Source organism: Tauraco erythrolophus, chromosome 12, assembly GCF_009769465.1.
Source record: "Tauraco erythrolophus isolate bTauEry1 chromosome 12, bTauEry1.pri, whole genome shotgun sequence".
NCBI classification, from domain to species: Eukaryota; Metazoa; Chordata; class Aves; order Musophagiformes; family Musophagidae; genus Tauraco; species Tauraco erythrolophus.
This window is the reverse complement of record NC_141476.1, coordinates 9,281,780-9,306,373: the sequence shown is the minus strand read 5'-3', so window position 1 is coordinate 9,306,373 and position 24,594 is coordinate 9,281,780.

Below are 24,594 nucleotides of genomic sequence, written 5' to 3'. Positions count from 1 at the left end.
CCTCCGCTTTGTGGAGGTGTCAGAGGAGAAACAAAAAAGAAAAACAAAACCAACAAACCAACCCAAACCAAATCAAAACAACAACCACACCTTTCAAAGGCCAAAAAGCAATTAGGAGTTTAATCCCAAGAAAGTAAGGGGAAAAAAAAAAAGACTGACTTAAAGAATAGGGTGGATGATCTACTTGAGGATATGGTTTAATGGGGATTAGGGATGGTTGGACTCGATGATCTCTAAGGTCTTTTCCAACCTAGAAATCTATGAATCTATGAATAGATAGCTAGGTCTGGAATAGCAAGCAAGGATTTCCTTACTGAAGCTCTTCCACTGGCAGCTGGAGAAGGAAGCACACGTGTTTTACTAGAAGGAGCCTAGAACCAAAGAGCTGGCTGACTCACAGCACTATTTTCTCCTAGCACAATACTTGCAGGCCACCTGGTTAGGTAACCACCGAGCCAGCGGACAGTGCACCAGCTTCACACCACCACGACTCCTAACCCAGCTCAGTCCGTCTGGAAGCCAAACAGCAACATTCCTAAGAGGACAAGTCTGAGATCTGGTCCTTGTTGCTCCAACAGCCAAAAAACGAGTTTGTAAGAGAACAGAAACATCCGTTGGTACGCAGCACTAATTGGATCTGGAAACAGGAGCCCTGCAGGGACATACCAAGAGGTGTTAGCTGCCACGTTATTTAAGACATTACTATAGCCTACCAAAATCTCAGAATCGAAGGAATAGTGAAGCAGAGATAGCAGCTTGTCTGACATGCTTCTTTCTCAATTAAACCAGATAGGAAAACTGACTTGTTTTGAAAAAGATTCAGCTCTCATGCCTGCTTTTTGCCTTGTGTCCACAGACTTGTTTTCAGATAAATGTAATTCAACCCGAGTGAAAGGTTTCAGAAGCTCTAAAAGTCTTCACTTGAAAATATATAACATGAACTAAGCTGCCCATGCTTCACAACATGATACGTGAACACAAAACTGAACAGTTCTATCAGCTGCTCGGAAACTTCTGAGGGGAGAAAGAGAGAAATTAGACAATTTAGAGAAGGGAAAGGAAACCAGCAGGAGGAAGATGAGGAGCTGACTGAAGACCACATGGGTTACTTTGCTGCAAATACTGACACCATTTCACTGTGCACATAACCCTTCATAACCCATAGCGTAAACATGCACAGCAACTTTCCAAAATTTTATTGACAGTGTTTTCCAAAAAACTTTTATGTAGTTAAGTCTTATACTTCTTGGGTATTTTTTTGCAGAACATGCTTAAGTATAACAGCTATAAAACCAGAGTTCTCCACAAGTCAGAAGAAAGCAGCTTTTAACTGCATTTTTTCATCCGGAGATGTCCATTCACAACAAACTAAAAAAATCCACATTACCAAATCATTGTGTAAACAAAGAAGCTCCCCAAATTTTATGTAATACTAAGATCTAATAATGAAGGAGTCTTAATGTTACCACACACACACAAATTTGCTTTTATTGAAGGGTAAAATAAACATCTGCGGTCACTGAGCAGAAAAGGACAGTGTTCTCTCCAGCAAGTTCATTTGGTCTATGAGTTTTGGTACCACCAGATGTTTTCTAATGCTGTAGAAACAGAAGTCATTAAAATTTATTTCTGTGAAAATCAGATACCTTCCTAGAATACGTATTAATATGCAAAGACACAAGATTCAACCTGTGTCTAAACATCAAATTAGAGTCAAACTTCTATTGGAAAATTGAAATATGTCAGTTAGATTTAATTCTAACACTAAATTAGAGTTGAACACAGAACAAAATCACTGCTATTCTATGACATCTTATTTAGAAACAAAAAAAGAGGCAGAGTATAATTCAGTATTTCCCAGTAACTACCTAATTTACTTCTGAAATTTAGTACTGAGGAAAAGTAACGCAGAGTTTTACTGATTTAGACTTTCCAGTAAGTCTAATTTAAGACCTCTGAGTTCTGGGAAGGACAAAGAAAACCTAGAGCTAGACGGGAGATGATCTGTCCAGGTGAAAAGCTTGACAGTCTGTCTTTTTTTTTTTTCCTCTCTCTTTACACCCTTAGGCATGAGATGGGCAAAAGAGAAAAAGAAGGAAGCCTTATCTCTTTGTCCAAACAATTATTTAATTTCCATTCCACAGGAAAGCTTCTGAAGGGGACAGTTCCCAGGTCTTCCAAAAGCTACCTGACTGGCAAAAAAAACAGCTACTAACACCACCACCCCCCAACTCCAAAAAAAGCAAAAGGCACAGATACAGCCTTACAGTCTGCACTCCTCTGCTGAAAGGACTAACATGCAGCACTGCGGGAACTATCCAGAGGGCCAGATCGTTCCTAAACTTACCCACAGAACGCACTCGAAGAAACTGCCTCTTGCAGTCATCATTTCTCTACTCCTCCTGGAAGAACACGTTTCACATCATGTATTGAAAGCTATGAGTGCATCACAAAGTAACTCCTCTGTAGACCAGAGACCCAAAGAAACACCAGTAGTGCAACACCAACTCACCATCCCGTGTGCTCACCAGCCAACAGTCCAAAAGGCTTTTGCACTGTGCTGAAGCAGCTGTTATTTGAGGTAGTTTGCACATAGTGGGTAAGGACACGGTTGAGAAAAGTTTTTAGTCAAGCTCTAGAAGTGAGAGACTCTGATGATGAAATTAAAATAGTGCCAAGTTGGGTAAATAAATACTCAAAACATAGAACAGCATGTGGGTACAACTGTCATGTCCTTTTTCCCATGTGAAGTTCCAACATGGGTCTGGGTAATCAGAGCCAGCAAAGTTTGTGTCTCTGTAGCGAAACACAAAAAAGTCACCTTGAGTGATTAAATGAAATGTGCAATAAATCAGGCGGCAAAGCAGCCCAGCCACTGCAACTGGTTTAACTGCCCACTGCATACAGCAGGTAAGGGGTAAGGGAGAGAATCTGCACACTCAGTACATCAGCAGAATTTCGTGCTCTTCATCCCCACAAAGAAAACATTTCTAACCTTCATTTTTTTGGTGACATCTACAGTGGTTTAGAACTTCAAACAAGATTAACTGAATGCACGTTTGCTAATAATTCTGCCAATATACAATTCCTGAAGTGACTACAGTAATTTTATCACCTGGTCCCATGAGATAGTTTTCCGTGTTTTTAAAAGCCTCTAACAGGTTTTCAACCAAAAGGCTTTAGCATTATCCAGCAGTATTTCTAATTTTTCCACACATAATCTAGACAGCAGCCACATCTTAAACTACAGCTTTCCTGAGAAACAGCCAATGTAAGATGAACATAAATAAAGCTGTTGTGCATCATCATAAATAAGACCTCTACTTGTTGTTGCTAAAAGCCTTGATGTTTTACATTTCTTTACCCATTATTAAAAACCTTACCTCTCTTATCTAATTTTAATAGCTCTTACATTGAAAAATAAATCAGTGATTCCGTAGTTGTCAACAAGCAGGGCACATAAGTATTTCGCCTTAAAAAATAAAGTAGGCTGCTGGCTAGGCACACGGCGGAAAGTCGTACTGTTCCAGTTCGCACAACTGGCTGCTTCCGTCTCCAGCTTTTTATGCATCACACAAGATCATTTAATCTGAACCTGTCAGTCTTCTGAAGGCACCAAACACATTTCCATATGACTGCAGGAGTCACTATGTCTCAGGGAAACACAGTACTTCCCGGAATTCTTGCCATGCCAAGGAATCAGGGTTATTACTATTGCTCCTTGCTGAGAGCTCTTATTATCGGTTCTGTTATTAACTCAGACTGAAATCCAGTTCTGGCCAGCTCTTTGGCAAGACATTTAAGACAACCAAATACTTCAAAACTCTTCCCCCCCTTTTTGCACCCAGGCAAGTTGAGTTCTTGTTGCTGGTATGTATTTTGTCCTGTTATGTGCAGGACCACCACCACGGAACCCAAAATCAAAAATCTTCAATTACCAGTAGTGCTAAAGGGCACGCCATTCTATGAAAGAAACTTTTTTTTAACTTTCAGTGGTACAGTTCAAGCCTCCCTGAGGAACTTTCACTTATTCTCCTCTCACACAGAGTACAAAGGTTACCAACTTAAACTTGGAATGTAAGTTAGTTTCACGTCTTACCTGTGGTAGTAAACAGAAAGTACAACTTCAACAGTGTCTAGCATCAACATGTCCAAACTTTCTACTGTAGAGTTATGTGCCTATTGTCAAGGCAATGGTTGAAAAATCTGGTTCCTGATCCACTAAACACCCAATCATAAAATCCAAAACTATTTGACCAAGACACAGTGCCAGCTTTGAGTATGGGGGAGAAAATCCCACACCCAAACTGTGTGCATAACAAGTAAGTATTGCAGTTATCCAAAAGTGTTGTTCTAGCAAACTCTATGCATATATATGTGCATACATAGCAAATATATCTGTATGAAATAAGACTATCTCCTCCCTAGTTAATACACATCTAAAGTAACTATTTGCAAATAATGGAATGAAAGAAGAATCAAACCAGAAAAGTCTGAGCTGCAATGAAAGAAAACTGAGACTGAGGAGGAAAAAGCAGTTTGTTTAGTTTGAGGGTAGGGGTAGGGCGATGAGAAAATAAGTAACCAGCATAAAATATAACAAAGTTCCTCCAGGGAAAAGGGCTGCATAAATCTGTCCAAAAGAGTGAGAGATTGCCAGGCTGCAGAAAAAAAACAGTACGCAAGAGGATTCATATGCAAAGTGACACACAGAATGCTTCCATCTGGCATAGACATTAGAAGTTTTAAAACACGTAAGTCACGTCCACAATATAGCTACATGTAAAAAATATACACCTCCTAGCAAGAGAAAAGTAGTGCTTTAAGTATGAAAGATGGAATTTGGTAGGACGAAGTCTAGGACTGATCAAGTGCACAGGCTCTCAAACTGCTCAGGGAGATTGGCAGAACATGGCAGAGGACAGTACGGTCTGAAGGGTAAGAATTACTAGAACAGAGTCAGCACTCGGAACAAACGCCATTTGAAAGAAACAATTAGAGACTGGCGTGTGTCCCAAATCAATAAACGGGGGTAACTCTAGGACAGAGTATAATGGTCATGTAAGAGAATCTAAAATGCAAATAATTTAGCACTGAGCAACATAGTTGTTCTAGATGTGATACAGCTTTAGAAATTCTACATTCCCAAATACCCTGGTAAATGTTTTAATCTATTGTCACTTCTTCAATAAACTACATACCCAAAGGTGCTCCTCCACTTCTGAGGGGGAAAAAAACCCCAACAACAGAACACTTCATGTTTTGAGATAAACAGGTTCTATAGGAAATTGATCTAAGGCCAGTAGAAGTCTACGTAAAGACATTGTTGACTTTGAGATGACTTGACCAGGGGCCTATAGAAACAGTTCTTTGTACATTAGATATAAGGAAGAAATTTTTTACATTGAGGGTGGTGAGGCAGTGGAACAGGTTGCCCAGAGAAGTTGTGGATGCCCCATCCCTGGAAGTGTTCAAGGCCAGGTTGGATGAGGCTTTGGGCAACCTGATGTAGTGGAAGATTTCTCTGCCCATGGCAAGGGGGTTGGAACTAGATGATCTTCAAGGTCCCTTCTAACCCTAACCATTCTATGATTCTATATGAAATTAATTTAAGCCTGAATGCTTGATTTCTAGAGACACTAGTCGGTCTCCTTTCTTAGAGGCTACCGACATAAAGTTGAAAGACTTCAAAAATGCAAAAAACTTAGCAGTAAATCAGTGATGTGATGAGAATTGAACACACAATTCTCATTAACATTAAAGGAGGGTTATGATCATATTTTTAAACACACCATCAGAAAGTTGAACAACTATTAACGCAAAATCCAAAAGCACAGTAGATCTGAATTAAATAACCCTATACATACTACAAACATCATCTATAGCACCTTGAATTCCAACTACCCTGAACCTCAGCATCTGAAACACTTGCTCCTCGTCTACCACCATCTTCTAGAATATCTCTTTCTATGTATCTTTTCTCTCCTAGGTACACTTTCGACTGCTGTGAAATTGTTGAGTTCACTGGACTGGCTTTACCAAGGCTACTTGCATCAGGATTTCAGTTGGAGAGAAGTTTTCTCCTACAAGACAGACTTGGATGCTTTGGTATTAAGAAATAAAATCCTTACTTTCAACCCTCATTTTAAAAGAGCTTAACCTAAATCATACTATGAAATAGTCAGCATGTAAGTACAAGTTTATTGAAGGCTAAGAACTTTCCCAAGGGGAAAAAAAAAGCTTTATTATAAACTGATTCCCATTACATTAAAAGAATACTGTTCCTCGATGCAAAGTACAACATCTATCTTCCGTTAAGTGGTAAGTAAAATGTCTGTTAATCAGGAAAGCATTTTAAAATCCACAGAAGAATTCTAAACCAAAAACATTGTGAAGGTTAACTCAATCTAGTGTTTCCTCCTCCCCTAGTCTGTTAATAAACATATTCTTGGAAGCCCCACGAGATAACACCCTACTCCTTTTATACTTAATCACACAAAGACATGTTCTTAAGGCAGCGAGCATGACCTGAAAGGGAAGAAACAACATCCCACCTTGTTCCAAGGCGAGCAGAGTCCTACAATGAGGTGTCATATTGAGTGAGCACTCTACAGAGAACAGTTTTCAGGTAACTTTTAATAACTCATTAATTCATTCAACTTACTTTTCTTCCACCAATGCTTTTAAGTCATCCAAGGGCTACTTGGAGGTTTAATTATTTCTTTTTTTAGTACAGAACACTTGAAAAACAATGGTTGCTACGGCATCATTGATTTATCAATATGCTATCTCAATATATTAACACTCAACTCTTTTTGTCCAATTTTGCATGATTACAGGCAAATCCCCTTGAAGAGAGCTAGAAGCACTCAAACACCTAGAAGCAATCAAGACCCAGAGCGACAAGCATGAAATGGAACTAAAAAGGTTGTTCTGTCAAACTGGTTATCCTGCCCAAACGCAAAGGGCTGCAAGGCTTACTGCTGTGAAGCTGCCTGAGAGGGCAGATAAGGATGGGTCGGAGTCATCACTGCCAACAGCCACAGACATCTGTTGGTTGCACTGTTGTTGGGATAAAAACCTGGTTATGATCTTAAGTAGATGATGTCTGGTTAGTGTGTGACCTCAGAAATTCACAGGACCTCAATTATCTGAGGTCCTCTTCCACTTTTGTTTGACATTGATCCATGAGTTTGAAGAGAGGACTGACAGACAGAAACACAGCATGATAAGGTGTGAGATTTAGGAAACTATGCCAAAGATACATTAACACAATAAAGGGCAAGGGGGACCAACTTAAACAACCCAGGAACACAGAGGACCTCCTAGATTGGTCAACTGAGTCCAGTCTCATAAACATCTATTTATATAATCTCATTCATTCATGTAAAAGGTCCCATCTAAAATCAAGATTTTTGTGTTCCACAGCTCTTAGTGAAAGATTCCTATAGTATTTCACAAATTATAGTTCAACAAAAAATTCAAAATAACAGTATTAAGAGAAATGCACTACTGTATGCTGGAGGTATTATTCCTTTTAAGTAACATTCTAGGTCTTTTTCAAGACAAATTCTCAATCATGCCATTTAGGTCTAATCTCCTGGTATACTAAAACAGTAACAAAGACAAGCTTGTAGATGAATACATATCATCCATATGACTAAATAGAGTCAGGCCTTAGAAGGAATGCTGAGCAGAAAAAGGGGAGAGAAAGTAACATCTGAGTTTCACAGTTGTTTTGCTTACTCCTGAAATAAATCAAATTAAAAATGATGAGTTTCCATTACTCTGGGAAAAACAGGCAAGATAGAATATTGAATGAACTGCTTAGGGATATGGTTTAATGGGGGATTAGGGACGGTTGGACTGGATGATCTCTAAGGACTTTTCCAACCTAGAAATTCTATGAAAATTCTATGAATGTTGTATTAATCAAATAACAAATGCCACATTCTTATGTATGAGAAGCCTCGGTTCTGAAAAGCAGCAAGTGGTTTCTTGAAGATAAAAGGCAGATAAGTGATAAAATGGCTATGGGGCCTCCACACTAAGCAAGGCAGCAAAATGCTATAACCCAGAATGGAATCCATCTCACAACGCTGTCTCCATATAGCCAACTGCACAGAACACTTGCTAGAATTCAGAATTCATCTACCTTTTTATTAAAGTTTCTAAGCTGCATGCAGAAATCTAATAAGAACACACTTTTAAAAAAAACCTGCTATATCCCCATGGGTATCTTGAAAAGTGTTTCAAATCATTTCTAGTTTCAGTTATAAAGCTGATGCCACTTGATTATATTTGGCAGATAATACTTACTCCTAGGTAAACTATACAGTATAAGTGAGTTTTTAAACACACAATATTATCATCTTTATTTCTATTGCAAGTAAGAAAATATAAAGGATTAAGCCAAAAGGAAAGTTTCAAACATTTATGTGAATATTTCATCTTAAAAAGCACTTCCGTTTCCAGCACTTCACTCTAGCTATAGATTTTTTTTCTAAAATCATTCCGTACTACACATTTAATTTATACTTCAGTAAATTAATAACGTAAAGCATCTATTACCACATATTAAAGACACTGAAACAGCTGAATTCAACCTCCATGTCAAGGTTCAAAGCAACATAAACCACAACCAGGAACTGAATTCAGCGTTCAGTTTCTCAGTTTTGGTTCCAGTGGTTTTTTCATAGATTCATAGATTTCTAGGTTGGAAAAGACCTTAGAGATCATCGAGTCCAACCATCCCTAATCCCCATTAAACCATATCCTCAAGTAGATCATCCACCCTATTCTTAAACACATCCAGGGATGGGGACTCAACCACCTCCCTGGGCAGCTTATTCCAGTGGCTGACAACCCTTTCAGAGAAGAAATACTTCCTAACATCCAACCTGAATCTCCCCTGACTAAGCTTATGCCCATTTCCTCTTGTTCTATCACCCGTCACTAATGTAAAGAGCCCTTCCCCTACCTCCCCACCATCTTTTCTCAACTATTTATAGGCCATAATCAGGTCTCCCCTCAGCCTCCTCTTCTCCAGGCTAAACAGCCCCAACTCCCTCAGCCTCTCTTCATAAGTTTTATTTTCCAGCCCCTTGACCAGTTTAGTCGCCCTTCTTTGGACTCGCTCCAGGAGCTCAATATCTCTCTTAAAGCGAGGGGCCCAAAACTGGACACAATATTCCAGGTGCGGCCTCACCAGTGCCGAGTACAGGGGCAGGATCACTTCCCTGTTTCTGCTGGTCACACTATTCTTGATACACGCCAGTATCCCATTGGCCTTTTTGGCCACCTGGGCACACTGCTGGCTCATATCAAGCCGGTAGTCAACCAACACCCCCAGGTCCTTCTCCACCAGGCAGCTCTCCAGCCACTCTTCCCCGAGCCTATAGCGATGCTTGGGGTTTTTATACCCCAAGTGAAGGACTCTGCACTTGGCCTTATTAACGCTCATGCCATTGGCCTCAGCCCAATGATCCAGTCTGTTCAAATCCCTCTGAAGGGCCTCCCTACCCTCGAGCAGATCGACACAGCCTCCCAGCTTGGTGTCGTCCGCAAATTTACTGAGGGTACATTCAATTCCCTCATCCAGGTCATTGATAAAGATGTTAAACAGAACTGGACCCAGCACTGAGCCCTGGGGAACCCCACTGGTGACCGGCCTCCAGCCGGATTTAGCCCCATTTACCACCACTCTTTGGGCCCGGCCATCCAGCCAGTTTTTAACCCAAAGGAGGGTGTGCCTATCCAGGCCAGCAGTTATCAGTATCTCAACCAGAACACTATGAGAAACTGTATCAAAGGCTTTACTGAGGTCTAGGAAAACTACATCCACAGCCCTTCCCTCGTCAACCAGGCGGGTCACCCTGTCATAGAAGGTGATCAGGTTTGATTGGCAAGACCTGCCTTTCATAAACCCATGTTGACTGGGCCTGATCACCCGGTTAACCTGTATGTGCTCATTAATAGCACTCAAGATAACCTGTTCCATGACTTTGCCCGTCACCGAGGTCAAACTGACAGGCCTGTAGTTCCCTGGATCCTCCTTCCGCCCTTTTTTGTAAATGGGGGTAACATCCGCCAGCCTCCAGTCCAGCGGAACTTCCCCAGTGAGCCAAGACTGCCCAAAGATAATGGACAGGGGTTTGGCAATGACATCCGCCAGCTCTCTCAGGACTCTCGGGTGGATACTTTTAATTAAGTTGTCTTTAAAAAGGTAACTGTATTTCACAGAAAATACTAGTAGTAAGGTCAGGATGACAGAACTAGTTCCATGAACTAGTCCTTTCTATTCATCCCGTTCTTAAAACATTTTGAACATGGGATCACATTCCATTTGCAATACCGCAAATCAAAATACTCTGTCCTGTGAAGAAAGCTTAATTCCTTTTTTTCAAAAAGATGGAGCATTTCAAGCCATTTCAGATTCTATTCACTTCCTAAAATTATACAGTACATTTGGCACAAAGGTTCTTCCTTTTCTTTAATAAATCTGAACCTATATATCCTGAAGAAGACACTACGTATCCAGTATGGCCCTCTCTTAGTGTCATACTTGCTGTGCTACGAGTTAATAGTGTACCTTTAATGATCAATTCAAATAAGGGAGACTTAAGTAGAAGTTTTAAGGACACAAGGCAGAAATTCTTAGATTATGAACATCATTGTGGCAACGTGTTCACCATTTCTTTAAGTAGGGTTAAAGTGGTTAAATCGATTGAGTAAACATGAACTAAAACAAAACAGCTGCTTTTTTCTTGATTTGACACAGGATATTTGTAACAAATGAGAAACACCTGCTATCCACAGGTCAGACACATGAACATAACATATTAAACAAGTTGCACACTCCAAAGAACATTTTTAACACCTGTCAATATAATTTCTTACAACTATAAGCTATATAATGCATTTAATTTTTGCTTTTTCTGTTCAGTAAGAATCTTGCATCTGATATCACTGGTACACCACAGAGGTTTTGTTGATGAATTAAGTCCAAGACTTCCAACTTATTCCAGTATGTGTATTCAATGGCAAAATGGATTCATTTTAGAAGACAGAATGCATTTAGTGAAGTAAAGTCTCAGAAAAATATATAGTCCTGACTCTATATAAGTTCTCTGTGGCCAAAATACCTATCATAAGTGTAAATTGTAATTCTACATACATTTGTTTGTATAATGATAGAGTAAATAACAGATAGAAAGCCTCCATGTTTACAAATTTAGATCATTTACAGTGACGCCAAATCGTGAATTTGTTTCATACTTGCATATTTCTCTCTTCTGATGTTGGATTAGAATGACTTGATAAAGCTAATCGCAACTGTGGTTTTGTTTGGGGGTTTCTTTTTTGTTGCTTTTTAATAGTTTTTTTTCCCTGTAGTTAAGTGCTAAAGAAGAAAGCACAAAATAGCAAAACTAGCTTGAGGTAGGTCAACAAAAAAAGTTAGATGCAAATCAGCGTCAAGCTTGGTTCAAATCTCTCCACATTAACATTCCAGGTAGAACACAGCAACCCTTTTGTGAGCTCTGATTACGTACATTACATTATCTCACACATACTTCTGAAGAGGAGCAATCCAGGTAAACTGAATAAAAAGCAGAAAAAAACTGTAAGAGAAGCAGTCTCATTTATATTCAAACCTTAAAACATTAAAACCCACTTTTGTTAAAAGACTTTCATTTCGTTACTGCAGATCTGCTCTAGAACATTAACAAATACTGTACAAGCAAATCCAATACCATACAGTTGCAGCAGCAGGAATCAAAAGTTCCTAGGAAACGCTTAGTTTACACATACTAGTTATATCCAGTTTTGCTTCTTAAGCTACTCAGATACTTTTCCACCCCAACCTTTCCTTAAAAAAAAAAAAAAAAAACCAAAAAAACCCACACACACTACTATAGTAGACTAGCAGTAAAAGCAAATGCTGCTATTTCTGTATATTTCTGTAAAATCGTATCTATAAAAGGATTAGCACAAGCATAGGCCGTGAACTTTACATATTATATAGCAAGTGCAGATTTCCAAACCCACTCAGATTTATTTTGGCAACAACGAAATCTAAAATGAAGGTAGGAAGATCAGATTTATTTTGAGCAAATTTATCAAATGGAATGCAGCATCAAATAAAATCTTCTATTTGCCACTTAGCTGCCAAGCCTGCAAGTCCTTATGTGCTTGCTTATCCTTAGACACCTAAGCAGTTCCCCTGGGATCAGTCCATGAATTCTGTACTACCAGCCTCCGGGGAGCACACTTTCCACCTGTAGCCGTTTGTCTGCCACCATAGATTTCTCTTCTCTCTCCACTGGCCTAACTGCAAGATAAACTTGGAAGTCTGTTTGAACATCTATTTAAAAATATAAAGGAGGAAAAAGAAAACATCTTCCTTATGTTGGAAGGAAGAAACGTATAAGATGGAAAGACGAAATAGAAATAATATCACATTTAAAGAAACAGAAAAATATTTTTAAGAATCAGTAATGGCACGTTGTGCTTTGAAAAGACAAACTACCCCAGGGCCAAAGTAAGATTTCAATATGACTGTGTACTAATGAGTTCATTTACATGTGTCTTAGAAAATCGTATGTATTGCAAATTCAAGTAAAATTTACTTCCAATAGAATTTAACAAAAAAATTAATTTTCTAAAAACAAATACTTAGTATAGTCTATCATCAGTAATCCATTCCTTGAACAGAGTAGTTATAAAATTTAAAATTGCATTTTGAGACTTACATTTTTTAATTTATTTATGACAGATGAAAGTATTTCCTGTCCATCAAAAGAAGGGCTATTAACATCAACATCAATTACTTGATTTAAAGTTTGGAGAAGTTTCATCTCTTCAAACCAACAACTTCAACAATCACTGAAAAGAGCTGGGGGGAGACAAAAAAAGACCCCACCCCAGAGACACAAGAAGCAGCCCACCAGCAGGGACATTTTGCTATCTGCAGGTACCCACAGAACCCATCGCCAGTTTGAAGTGAGTCTCTTGGAAGGCTCCCATGCTCCAGCACAGCCAGGCACGCCGTGCAGCTACACACCACTGTCTCTGCGCATCGCCAGTAACACGGCTGTTCAGGCACATAACTGACATTGCTTCGGTTCACATGCCCCTGTTATGACTTCCAAAAACAAAGTCCTGCTAGAGAAAAGAGCTGGGCTGTTTCCAGGATCATTCAAGGAGGGGGAAAAAAAACAAATCAAAACAGAACAAGTCCAACCATCACTGGGGAGTGATTTTTTTTATATTTTTTTTTTCATATTCTACTGCACTGAAAACCACTATGAGCTTTACCTCCTCATATGCATCATAACTTAGTACCAAAACACCAAATCCTCTCTCAACTGCCAGAACTCAAGTCCAAGCCATAAGTTTCTGACCTCTCAGGTATGCAAAACTTGATACCATGCCTACTATGGGAATACATACATTAAGTTGAAACATGTCTCAAATCCAGGTACAGTGAACTCAAACAAAGTTTATAAGCAGCTTCTCTAACTAGACAAAAATATTTTACAGAGCAAGTATCAACATTATAAAAACCCCTAGGAGTTTGAACCTGATCTTAAAAATCTCATGTTCCTTGCTTTCTAACAAGAATCAAATTTGAGACTTTAAGGTGCAAAGCTCTGTAGGTTGCTGACAGCCATGCATAGCCACCTTTTATAGGCGCTTATGTGCCATCTGAAGGCAGCAGACACCAGCTTAGCTCCTCTGGAGATGCTCTACATCACACACTGCACCAGCTTTTCCTCCCTTCTGAGTAGGAAGGGAGCCAAGGACAATTAGTAATTCACTGGGCTAAGTTATGTGCCTAGAAAGAGGAGAAAATGTTGGAGCCTTGATCAAAAGACATGACATGACAGATAAAAGTACCAAAACAGCCATAGGACAAAGTAAGAACAATGACAGGATAAACACAGTTACTGTTTTTTACCAAGACCCTTTAAGTAAACAAGTTTTTCCCTATTCTAACTCCGTTCTCTTTTGAGCCAGAAGTACAGGGAGAGAGAAGTAGCAAGCAAGGCAAGATCCTCATTAAACAAACATTCTCAAATTACAGGGTGTGCAGGGATACACCTAGCTCTTAAAAAAAAAAAAAACAAACAGTAAAACAGATTTACTTCAGAGCTAGCAAAAGTCCAATTTATTTTATCTCCTCTCTTCAAAAAGACTTGCAAAATGCCATTGTTTAGACAGCTTATCATAAAACTCAGACAATTTCCTCTGCCATAATGAAATTATAGACTGGTTTACAAAAACATTAAGTGTAGAACTATAAAAGTTTACCATTTTGCATTTAATGAAATTCTGCAGCTCCAGTCTTGCAAGGATTTATGCACACTCAGACTGACACAGGTGAGGCAGTGCCCTGCGAAGGCTGTTCGCAGGGGCACTAACAGCTGGTATAAGCCCAGGCAATTCGAAGCACACAGTTGTTGTAAGTCAGAAGCAGTTTTCGTTTGTGTTGAACATCACTTTTAGGCATGAAACACGTTCTTATTAACACAAAACTCCTACATTAAGTTAGATGTGCTGTCAAACCACAGGAATAGCAGCTTTTTTGTTCATTTTTCAAGTTTTCTATCACTAATAAATTTGATTATTATATTCTAACTATAAACATAAATATGAGTCAGATGTTTCTCAGCCATGATTTTCATTATTTCGTTCTACATCCATGCTTTTTCACCTTTAGATCTCAGAGCACTTCATTGGAGTACCTGATGGAACGTACAACAAAAAAGTAGAAAGCAAGGAACATGGGGAAGAAAAAAGGACAAAAAACCCCAAACTTGTTGCTACAACTTTATTTTTTTCCATGTTTAAGCCAAGTAGTAACATGTTCTGCCTCCTATATTACAGATTTCTGTAACACATTATGCTTAAAGCAAGTCAGTGAAAAAAAGGCTTCTAAACATTTTTGCTGTACGTAAATTACTGTCTTCAACAGCCATTTGAACAGTCTTATCTTCAGAAGCTTTTGCCCTTAAGTTATAGTATGAACTAGGCTATTTTCCCTAGTTACTTTTATAAAGAAAAAAGGAAGTCAGTTTTCCTCTAAAATTTTCAATTGTCAAAACCTCTTTTTAGTAGAATTTTTTGTTTTATAATTCCTGTCACAAAATCATTTCCAAGTCACTAGACAGAACCACACCAAATTTGAGTATTAATAAAACAAATCCCTTTATTATGTGTAAGAATTTTGAAGGGAAGAATTCTTACGCTATTGACACTCTGCAGGCATGTGTTAAAAAACAAGGTTAACTGGAGATAAAATCTGAGTCAGCATTAATCCGTAGTCTCTTTTGATGCCCTCTCCCTTGGTACTAGGTATTGGTTTTCCCAAGCCCAAGTGCTCAGATGAACTACATTAATGCTTTTAGTAAATCTTATTTATCAATCAAAAGGCATCAGCATGAAGAAAAAAAATGGAAAGTTTCAAATACCTTTGAAAACCTCAAGGGCTGTGCCAAACACGGGGGAAGAAGGAAACTCCATAAATCGCAGGAAACCGGGACTGCTGGTATTTAACCAGTAAACACAAAGAAAGAAGTAAATAATATAAAAAAAATCTAATCTATGCAAGCATCATTAATTTTGCACGATGGTATTAAGGTAGATAATGGTTGTGTAATGACAGATTCTGCAAAAGCCATTCAGGTGTCACATGAAAAAAGTTTCACAGTGCTCCAGCATTGCTTGGCTAGCACAGGCATGCCAGAACTTGTGGCCAACACTACCAAGAAATTACATTGTTGTAATTCCCCTTAGCCATCCCAGTTTCCAGCTTGACAAATAGGTCCCCAGTCACGCCCAAGCCGCCTGTGATCCATACTTGAGTCTGCTCCGAAACACTCAGGGAAGAATACCAGGATAATCCTATCCATCAAACAAAACCAGGCTCACCGAAAACCAAGAAACACCATCAAACAAAACTTCAAAATCTTCCTTTACAACCTTGAGACACACACACACATTCTACACAAACCTGAAGAAAAGTAAATTCTGAACAGCATCTAAATGATTCAGGATATGAAGTCATATTTTTGTGGCATAGACAATAACACCTCAACTTTGAAAAGATTTGAAGACAATATTAAGAGAACAAATTGACTATGACAATCCTGTCCCTACTATTAGATAATACACAACTAATAAATATTTCCTAACCATAGAAGCACAGCATTACCTTGATATATATTCCCTGGACAGTTGAATCTAATTCTTCTGAGAATACCACATAAAATCTAATTCTATTGAGAAATAAATCAACTGAAGAGACTGAACTTTCACTCTTCAGAAAAGCTGGGTGCTACTTCCAGCTAGTATTGTTCTCAGCATGCCAGAGGGATATGGAAATACTGAGAACTATTTTCCACCTGACAGGACACTGTTTCTTCAACAGTGAAGAGCATCCGCTGTATGCAACTTCCCAAGTCCAACTGAAATCAGCAAGTCCCTTTGCCAAAGTAGCCACACATACAAAAAGTGACCTAAAATTATGTTTTCAAGAACGCAGTATAGGACCAAGACTACCAATACTACAAGGTTAAATAGTCTAGTGAAATGTGCAACTCCTGTTTTTTTATATTTAGTACAGAATGAATATAATTAGACAAATCTTGGTGCATACCTTTGGCTGGCACTCGTGTGTGTTTAACAGACTCTTGAAATTTCTGCACCGTTTGACCAGGAAGTTAGTCTGTATATATGCACAGCCACTTCTCCTTGGGGTTCTATGCCTCAAGCAGCCATCACGTTGTGTGCAAAAGAGAGAGTCTGACAAACATGGGAAATTTTTACTTGCTTTTAATTTTACGTCTGTGTAAGTGAACATCCAGTCTACTGTCTCAGAAGCCTGAGTGGCAGCAAGACTAAACATTTCCTAGTCAATCCACTTCTGATTGAAGTCATTTTCTGCACAACACAGAGAAGGGAACTTGAAGGAAACCTTAAAAAGTAACCTATGAAATACATTACTGAAAAAAATCTCAACTGTAACACCAGCCACGTTACAGCCATGCCTATTCTAAGCCTACGAGTAATTATATGCAATTATGTGTCGGAGGAACATTTATTAAATCAAACTGTTTTTCCTGGTTAGCGTGTTGCATTATTTATATTATATTGCACTTCCAGGCCACAGTGTCATTATGCAAATTACATACAAGTGAAGAGAAAGATTTTAATCTGTTACAGTCAGCACTAGGTAGACCACTAGCTTCAGAATAATTTCAGAAGCTTTCTCATCACTTGGACAAAATAAAAAAAAATTAAACTGCAAAGAAATAAGTTTTCAAATCAAGCATTTCAGTGTATAAAGTCAGGTGCTGCTAATTGAGAGGAGTGATGAATTCCAGCCTTTTTCATGAAACAGAACTGGATTTAACTGGAATTTATTAGATTAAATCTAAAGTCTGAAATAAAGGTTATTCTATTTTTAAAAACTTCTAACACTTTTATAATAAAAATATTTCTTGATCACAATAGATTTAAAACTTTCAAAGCGTTTTACAAGTATTATGCCAATTTTGCAAATCCAGAAGCTACATTAAAATCAGTTTAAATGACCTGTCAAAAGGTACATAAAGAACTAAGAGCAGGAGTCTGAAGAACTTGCAGGTTTTTTAAGACGCAAGTATTATCACTTTTGCTACTAGATCTGCATATATGGGTATAAGAGCAGAGAAAACAGAGTTATAAATCAAAAAAAAAAAGCCCTCTCTCCTAAATTACTTTCTTTTCTACCAAGTCAGCAAAATTAGAGATGGATTCTCCCAGAAATAAATTTTTCCTAATAAGTTTCTTCCACTAAGTTGTATCTTTCATTAATGAGAGCAAAAACATTTAACAAGAAGCAATTTTTTATTTTTTTTTAATTAGAAGTGGTGGTTATATAACTTAAATAATTAGAATCAACAGGACGCGTGACCAAATGACTTTTTAAATTATTTGACAAATATCTTTTCCCTTCACTTTTCAATTTACGTTTTATCTGTGTTAAACTACATTAAAGTGAAATTAGAATGCTTCTACTAAAAACTGAGACCAAACAGAACACTAGTTTCAATTTATTCTTTGACGTAAACTAGCACAAACTTGCACAGACACGCACTTTGCATTAATTCTGTTTTCTATTTATCAAATGCAATGCCATTCAGTTGTGTATCAAAACTTGCAAAGTATCTAGATAAAGTGAAAACTTTTTTGGTCACTTCACCTCTATTTTGTGCACAGTCAAAGCTTATTATAACTTGACAATAAGCCAAACATTATTTTCATCCACAAAAATTATTTTGGAAGCACAGCCTAATGGTTAAAGCATGAGACCGCAAATCCAGGCGTTTTTAAATAGAAACCAATTCCATCACAGATCACTGAGTGACTCTGGGCAAGTTAATTAACCTCCCTGCAATCTGCGAAATTGAGATAATACCCACCTTGCAGTGAGGCTTAATTCATTAATGCTTATGAAATGCTGTGAGATCCTTAGATGGATATACTACAGAAATACAAACACGCTCAGTATTTCAAACAGCACTTTGGAACATAATTCCTATTTGAACACACGCCTCACACTGTCAAGTAAAATGTCAGTTCGAGGTAGTATTTGAGTGACTTTTTCAGTGACACTGAACATATATGCAACACCATATAAAAATTACAAGGAAAATCACAAAAAGGCTTCGTATCACATCTTTTCCTTCAACGACACGCAGAATTCTCACTCTGCATTGATAGAACTCATGAGATACTCGTCAGCTGCAACCACACACGTTGCAGTTAACTTTGAAGAGGCCCTCAGGGTCTGCCAGTGCACCACAATTCCTCTTAATTCAGAATCCAGTTCTGACTGCAAAGCTGTAAAGCTCATTTCTAGTGTGGCTCCAGTACAAATATTAAAACATTTCACTGTGTATTCCTTTTACATATTACGTAGCCCCCTGATTCTTCTCTGCCTTCAAGAAAAGAGTGCAACAGGAAGTAGTTTATCCCAAGAACTACGAGGTTAGAGAAAAAACCTCAACGGATAAGGTAACTGGCAGCCATCACAAGAGGTTATCAACGGTATTGGGGGAGAATGGCAATTTTGGGAAGATGCAGCAAGTGCTGTAAGGACCAGCAGTCTTTCTTCCAGCTATCATGGTTCGCAAATTCTTGGCAGCGTGTTTGGACTTTGAGCACTCAGCTATCTCAAAGAGAAGTGGGTTTTATGTCACAAAAAATTCTGCAAAATATAAAATTGAAAAGTATTTCCAAGTTCTGCACACACCCCCAGGACACCTGTACATCATTCTTTTCAGACTGCTTGCTCTCTTTAATTAAAACATGCTCTTCTGCTTCTAAAGTCATTAATGCCTGCACTTGTTTTCCTTTTAAATTCCCAGTAAGAACAATAATTTTTATCTCTTTTATCATGTAACTACGAGCTGCGGCTGCATAACAGGTTATATTTCAACAACATCAGTGTTTCACTGAGTCTTCACAATCTCTAATATACTTAAGGTTTGGAAAAACGTTTATAATCCACTATGTCTAATATTTTTTCTTCCTCCTAAACAGCGGCTAACACAAATATTGCACATGCACAATTCAGTGCATTTTTAATACTTCATTTGACATTCTTATCAAAGCTAATTTAATAGAAGACAGTTTCATATAAAGAAGAATGCATTTAGAATGATTCATTATTTAAATGAAAAAAAGTTTTGTTCAAGATTTTCTCAAAAAGAGACTCCAAGGGAACTTCTCATTTTGGCCTCTGTTAAAACTTTTAATCATCTGATAATAATTCCATCTATCAAAAGCAAAGGCAAGCAACAATAATATTGCTCATGGCAATAATCTGTCACTTGCATATAAACAAATTTATTAATCAAATCAAAAGCAATAATATTACAATACCATATAACAACTACTGTGGTATGCTTTAAATAAAGCTCCTGAATGTATTCAATCTTGCAGAAAACAGGTACCAAAAAACTCCAAACTGGACACAGCACAAACAGGAATATTAACATTGTCAACGATCGTTAAAATAAACATTGGTAACAACACATCTTTGAGGCTCTGGCTAATGTGTTTAAAATAGTTATCCTTTATCCTACAGTGTGCCCTCTTTTTCCTAATGCTTTTCAGAAAGTTTTCTTTAGCATATTTTAACCAGCTATGGAATGCAAGTATCCTAATTCAGGGAACGCTTTCAAACATTTTGATGTCTTCCAGCAACCATCTTTGTGCTTGTGCTTCAATCACTATGACAAAAGGCCTGACAACAAGTAACTGAGGCCACAAAACCATTAGCAAATTCTTCTAACAACTCGCTGATGCCCAAACTGCAGAAACGGCAGATATGCAAACTGTTTGACTGTATGCCAACAGCTTCAAGCCCAATCCTTAAGACCACAATAGAAAATTAATAAATAAATTACCAAAGTAGCAGTTACTACTTTACTCCAAAGTCAAGGAGTATATTTTCTAAAAAGAAATACTACGAAGCAGCTTAGCTTGATAGACAGGCCCAGTAGGTTTTTGGTCTACTATTTAGTACTGTGAAAACTCCTCTTCACAATTCTGTTTTCTATTTCAAGTACACAGAACCATTATAGGACATGGCAGGCAAAACTGCAGAAAAACTGAATGGTTGCAACAAAGCTGTTACTTAGATTTAAATTTCTCTCTTTGGCAGTAAACACTTGGAACATTATCAAAATAGAAAAATGCTTTTCAATGTATTTGGAAAAAGTTACATGAAACATCATTATAGCATAACCCACAGATCATCATATACTACACTGTTGTGCAGTCCCTTCAAAGTAACACAAGCATCCACAACTGAACACAGCTTCACAACATCTGAGAGGTGAGAACATTTAGATAAAAGCATCAATCTTGTAAGAGAACTGCAACCTATTTTGTTTACGACGTTCTTGTACATATTCCTCTTCTTGAAGAACACCATGCTTCTGAGCTAATATTTTTATAGTGTTTACATAATGCATATATAACTACGCTGATGACAAACTTTTTCCAAGCTTAGAAGCCAACAGAAAATTCCTGCAACTCATATAATTGACAAAAATTGTCTTGGCTGCTTCCATTCCTGAAGTACCAATTCACAGCCTTAAAGACTTCTAACACAGGCTGAAAATGGCAACACAATACTGCGATGCACAGAAACACAAGTGAAGCAACCATCATTCTTTAGGCCTTGATGACTCCTTTCTCGGCCAACTGAAACACAGTTTACAGAAAACTAATTTTGTTGGCGATTAAGAAACATTAATAAGGATCTTATTCCTCCATAAATCAAGAGTTGCTGAATACCTAAATACAAGTGATCACTTATAAATGCATAATAATCATCTGCCAGCCAAAGACAACTGAAATGCAAAAATACATCATTAAGACTGTTGGGAGTTTCTACTTCAACTCTCTTGAGTTAGAAGAGTGTTTCAAGCGAATAAAATCCTTGGCCGTCTATTTTTCTTTTCCTTGATTTTTCTCCAGTATAAGAAAATTACAAAACTTCACCTGTTTGTTCAAAAGCCAAGTATTTTGGAGGCTTTGTCTCCTAAAAAGTAAAGTTTTTCAACTCAAAGGTGTTAAAATTTAGTTGAAAGTTCAGCAGATAATAAATCAGTAACAAATAAGCAAATCCTCTGAACTTGCACACAAGCAGAGAGAGCTCAATAATCTGCAGGGAGTAAGGAATTCCTCGACAAGAGGTAAAGGTAGAAAGAATTTTCTGAAAATAGCATTGTTAGGGGAAACTGTAATGTTGGCTAGTTTCTTTGGGGTTTGTATTTCCGCTTCAGAAAGTTATTTCAGGAATCATGTACTTTACATATTTAAAGTTTTATCAATATTAGAATTTGCTGTTTCTCTAAAGAAAGCATGTCTGGCATTTTGTCATGCACTTCTCTAAACTAACTCTGAACAACCACCTGTTCAGAGACAATTTTGTAATGAAAGTTACAATAGGATCCCCCGCCCTGGAGAAAAGGCAGCAAGACTCCCTCTAGTTCCATTACTAGTATTAAAGAAATTTTTCTTGGCGGAATGAATCAAGTTTTCAGAAAGTTTTAGATACAAATCACTGATTTCTTAAGCATAAGATAAAGTAAATAAATGTGCCCTTTCATTTGAAGGTCAGTGTACAGGCTCCAAAGCAACTCACACACTAGTTTAAAAGAGGTAAGAGTGGCAACAGAGGATGATGGAGGATATATGAATTCTGAAGCAAAGGAAAGAAAAAAAAATTTTTTGTATTGCTTTACATTAGAACTCCAATTGTCTGTCAAATCCAACAAAAAGCAAAATCCTTTGGGCTCAAACTGATTGTTTTCTGCAACATCTTACATGTGAGTTAAGATGATAATTAAAGATACTAAGAGGAACTAACTACTCATTTTGATAACAATTTAACAGAACTCTGGTACAAAGTTAGGACAGTTGTCTTCTCATAAAACCAATTGATCAGTATCATACCAATTCTTAATTGATCCTAAAACTCATCTCATTTTTCCTTAAAATTAAGTAATATACATATTAAAAACTTCAGACTAATAAATTTAACAACTTTTTCATTTTCACTGTACTCTGCAATATTCTTTTGCTCTAGACCAACATGTAAACAGCTCTCAATATAAAAAGTAAAATTTAAAACTCCAAAACCTGTTAAGACTAGTAAATGAAGCATATGTTTAGCTATGAAAAAAAATTACACTGCTAGAATTACCTTGCTGAAATAAGTCAAGTAAAAACATAACAAAAAAGTGGATTTTGACATTTCATATTTTGTTGAATACCATTACTGCACAGGCAATCACTGTCTCTTACATATAAATTAACAGCCTACCATCTGTCAAGTGTTCAGATAATCACAGGGTTTAATGCACAATATGGTTATTAGAATGTGACCTGACAAAAAGAAAAAGAACACAACCTAATTTGGACTACGAAATCTATGATCTCACTTGCAAATGACAGTTTGACAAGCTATTATTCTGCGTTTTGGCTTCTACAGTAAAAGCAATTTTACGCGTACGTAATTCTATTAGTCATACAGCCAACTGCCTGTGGAAGATTACTTGAAACTACAAAATGTGCTTGGTCATTCAGGATTTTGAACTTACACAAATATTTACACCATGAATAGGAATTTAATGATCTGTATATACATACCTAGGAATAAAACACACATCACTATGCAAAATAATCCTCCACGATGCAACCATTAATTACAACTACAGACTTCCCTTGTAGCTTTTCAAGAAAGCATGCACAAAGTCATTAAATCCATTAATTACCTACATATCAACTAGCATGGGCTGTTGCAGAAGTACAGTGTGCAGGACAGTTCAGTACAGCAATCTGTTTCACATGCAACTGTGGCATCTGCTAATAGCACATTCATGATTACTTTTATTCAGAATATTACTCTACATACCACCTTTTAGGCTTATTCTATTTGCAATACCTTGGTTTTGCCAAGGTAAACACTATCGGCAGTTCTCTCTACTCAAGACCACTAAAAAAAAAAATCCTATTACTCTCTACTAACAGAAAACTGAACCTGGCAAGCCCCATGTGCCCATGATGCCCACATTTTTCAATGACTCAACTGTATTGTTAATGCTCCAATAAAATATATTTCCAAAGGATATAGATCACTTCAAAGTGTAAAATACATGGTTGGAAAAGGTGATGTTACGTCTTCAGAGGGGAAAAAAAACCAAACACACACACCACAAACACAAAAACCACAAACATTCTAAGAAGGTGACAACAAAAAGAAACCACAGCAACATTTAAAACAAACAAAACCCAAACAAACAAAGGAAAAAAAACAGTTCAACACAAAGTTTTATTACCTGCAGAACTTCAGCAGGATAATAACTATTTAATAAGTAAAACAAACAAGTGAGGTAAATTATATTTCTTTACCTTTGCCTCCACTCAGCCTCTGTAGTTTTAGCTTTCACATCTTCTTTAGTCATGAAAAATTACGTATTTTCCTGTCATGTTGGCTCAATACACTTGTGAGGGCATTGAAGCCTCTGCAGTAGACAATGATGGAATCAGCTTGGCGCTATCAAATCCTTAGACACGAAATTTGAGAAAAATGACAGATTTTTCAAGCTTTAGTTACACTACACAAGAACCTGCCTCAATAATCAAGGATCATGATCGTGCCTTGCTGCCAGAAGGCAAGAAGAATCGGATCATGGTTTATGCAAGGCCTGTCAGCATTTTAAAGCTTAGTTCTACTCACAGCTCTAACCAGACAGAGCTCCGCTATTTTGATTACTACTTTCTACCAAAAGAGAGATAAGAACAAGAACAAAACACGAGGAAGGAACATTTACACGACCTTGTTCAAGTTCAGTTTTATATGTAGTAAAAGATCTTCCCTATTTAATGCCAGAAAATATCAGTTGTACAAGATAAACACCACAAAGTATCCTTTCCTAAAGCACTTCAGCGACCTCCAAGCCTTTTCCTTGTTTTGAAAGATCACACAATCTAATTACTGCAGGTCACCAAACTCTCAAAACATCTAAT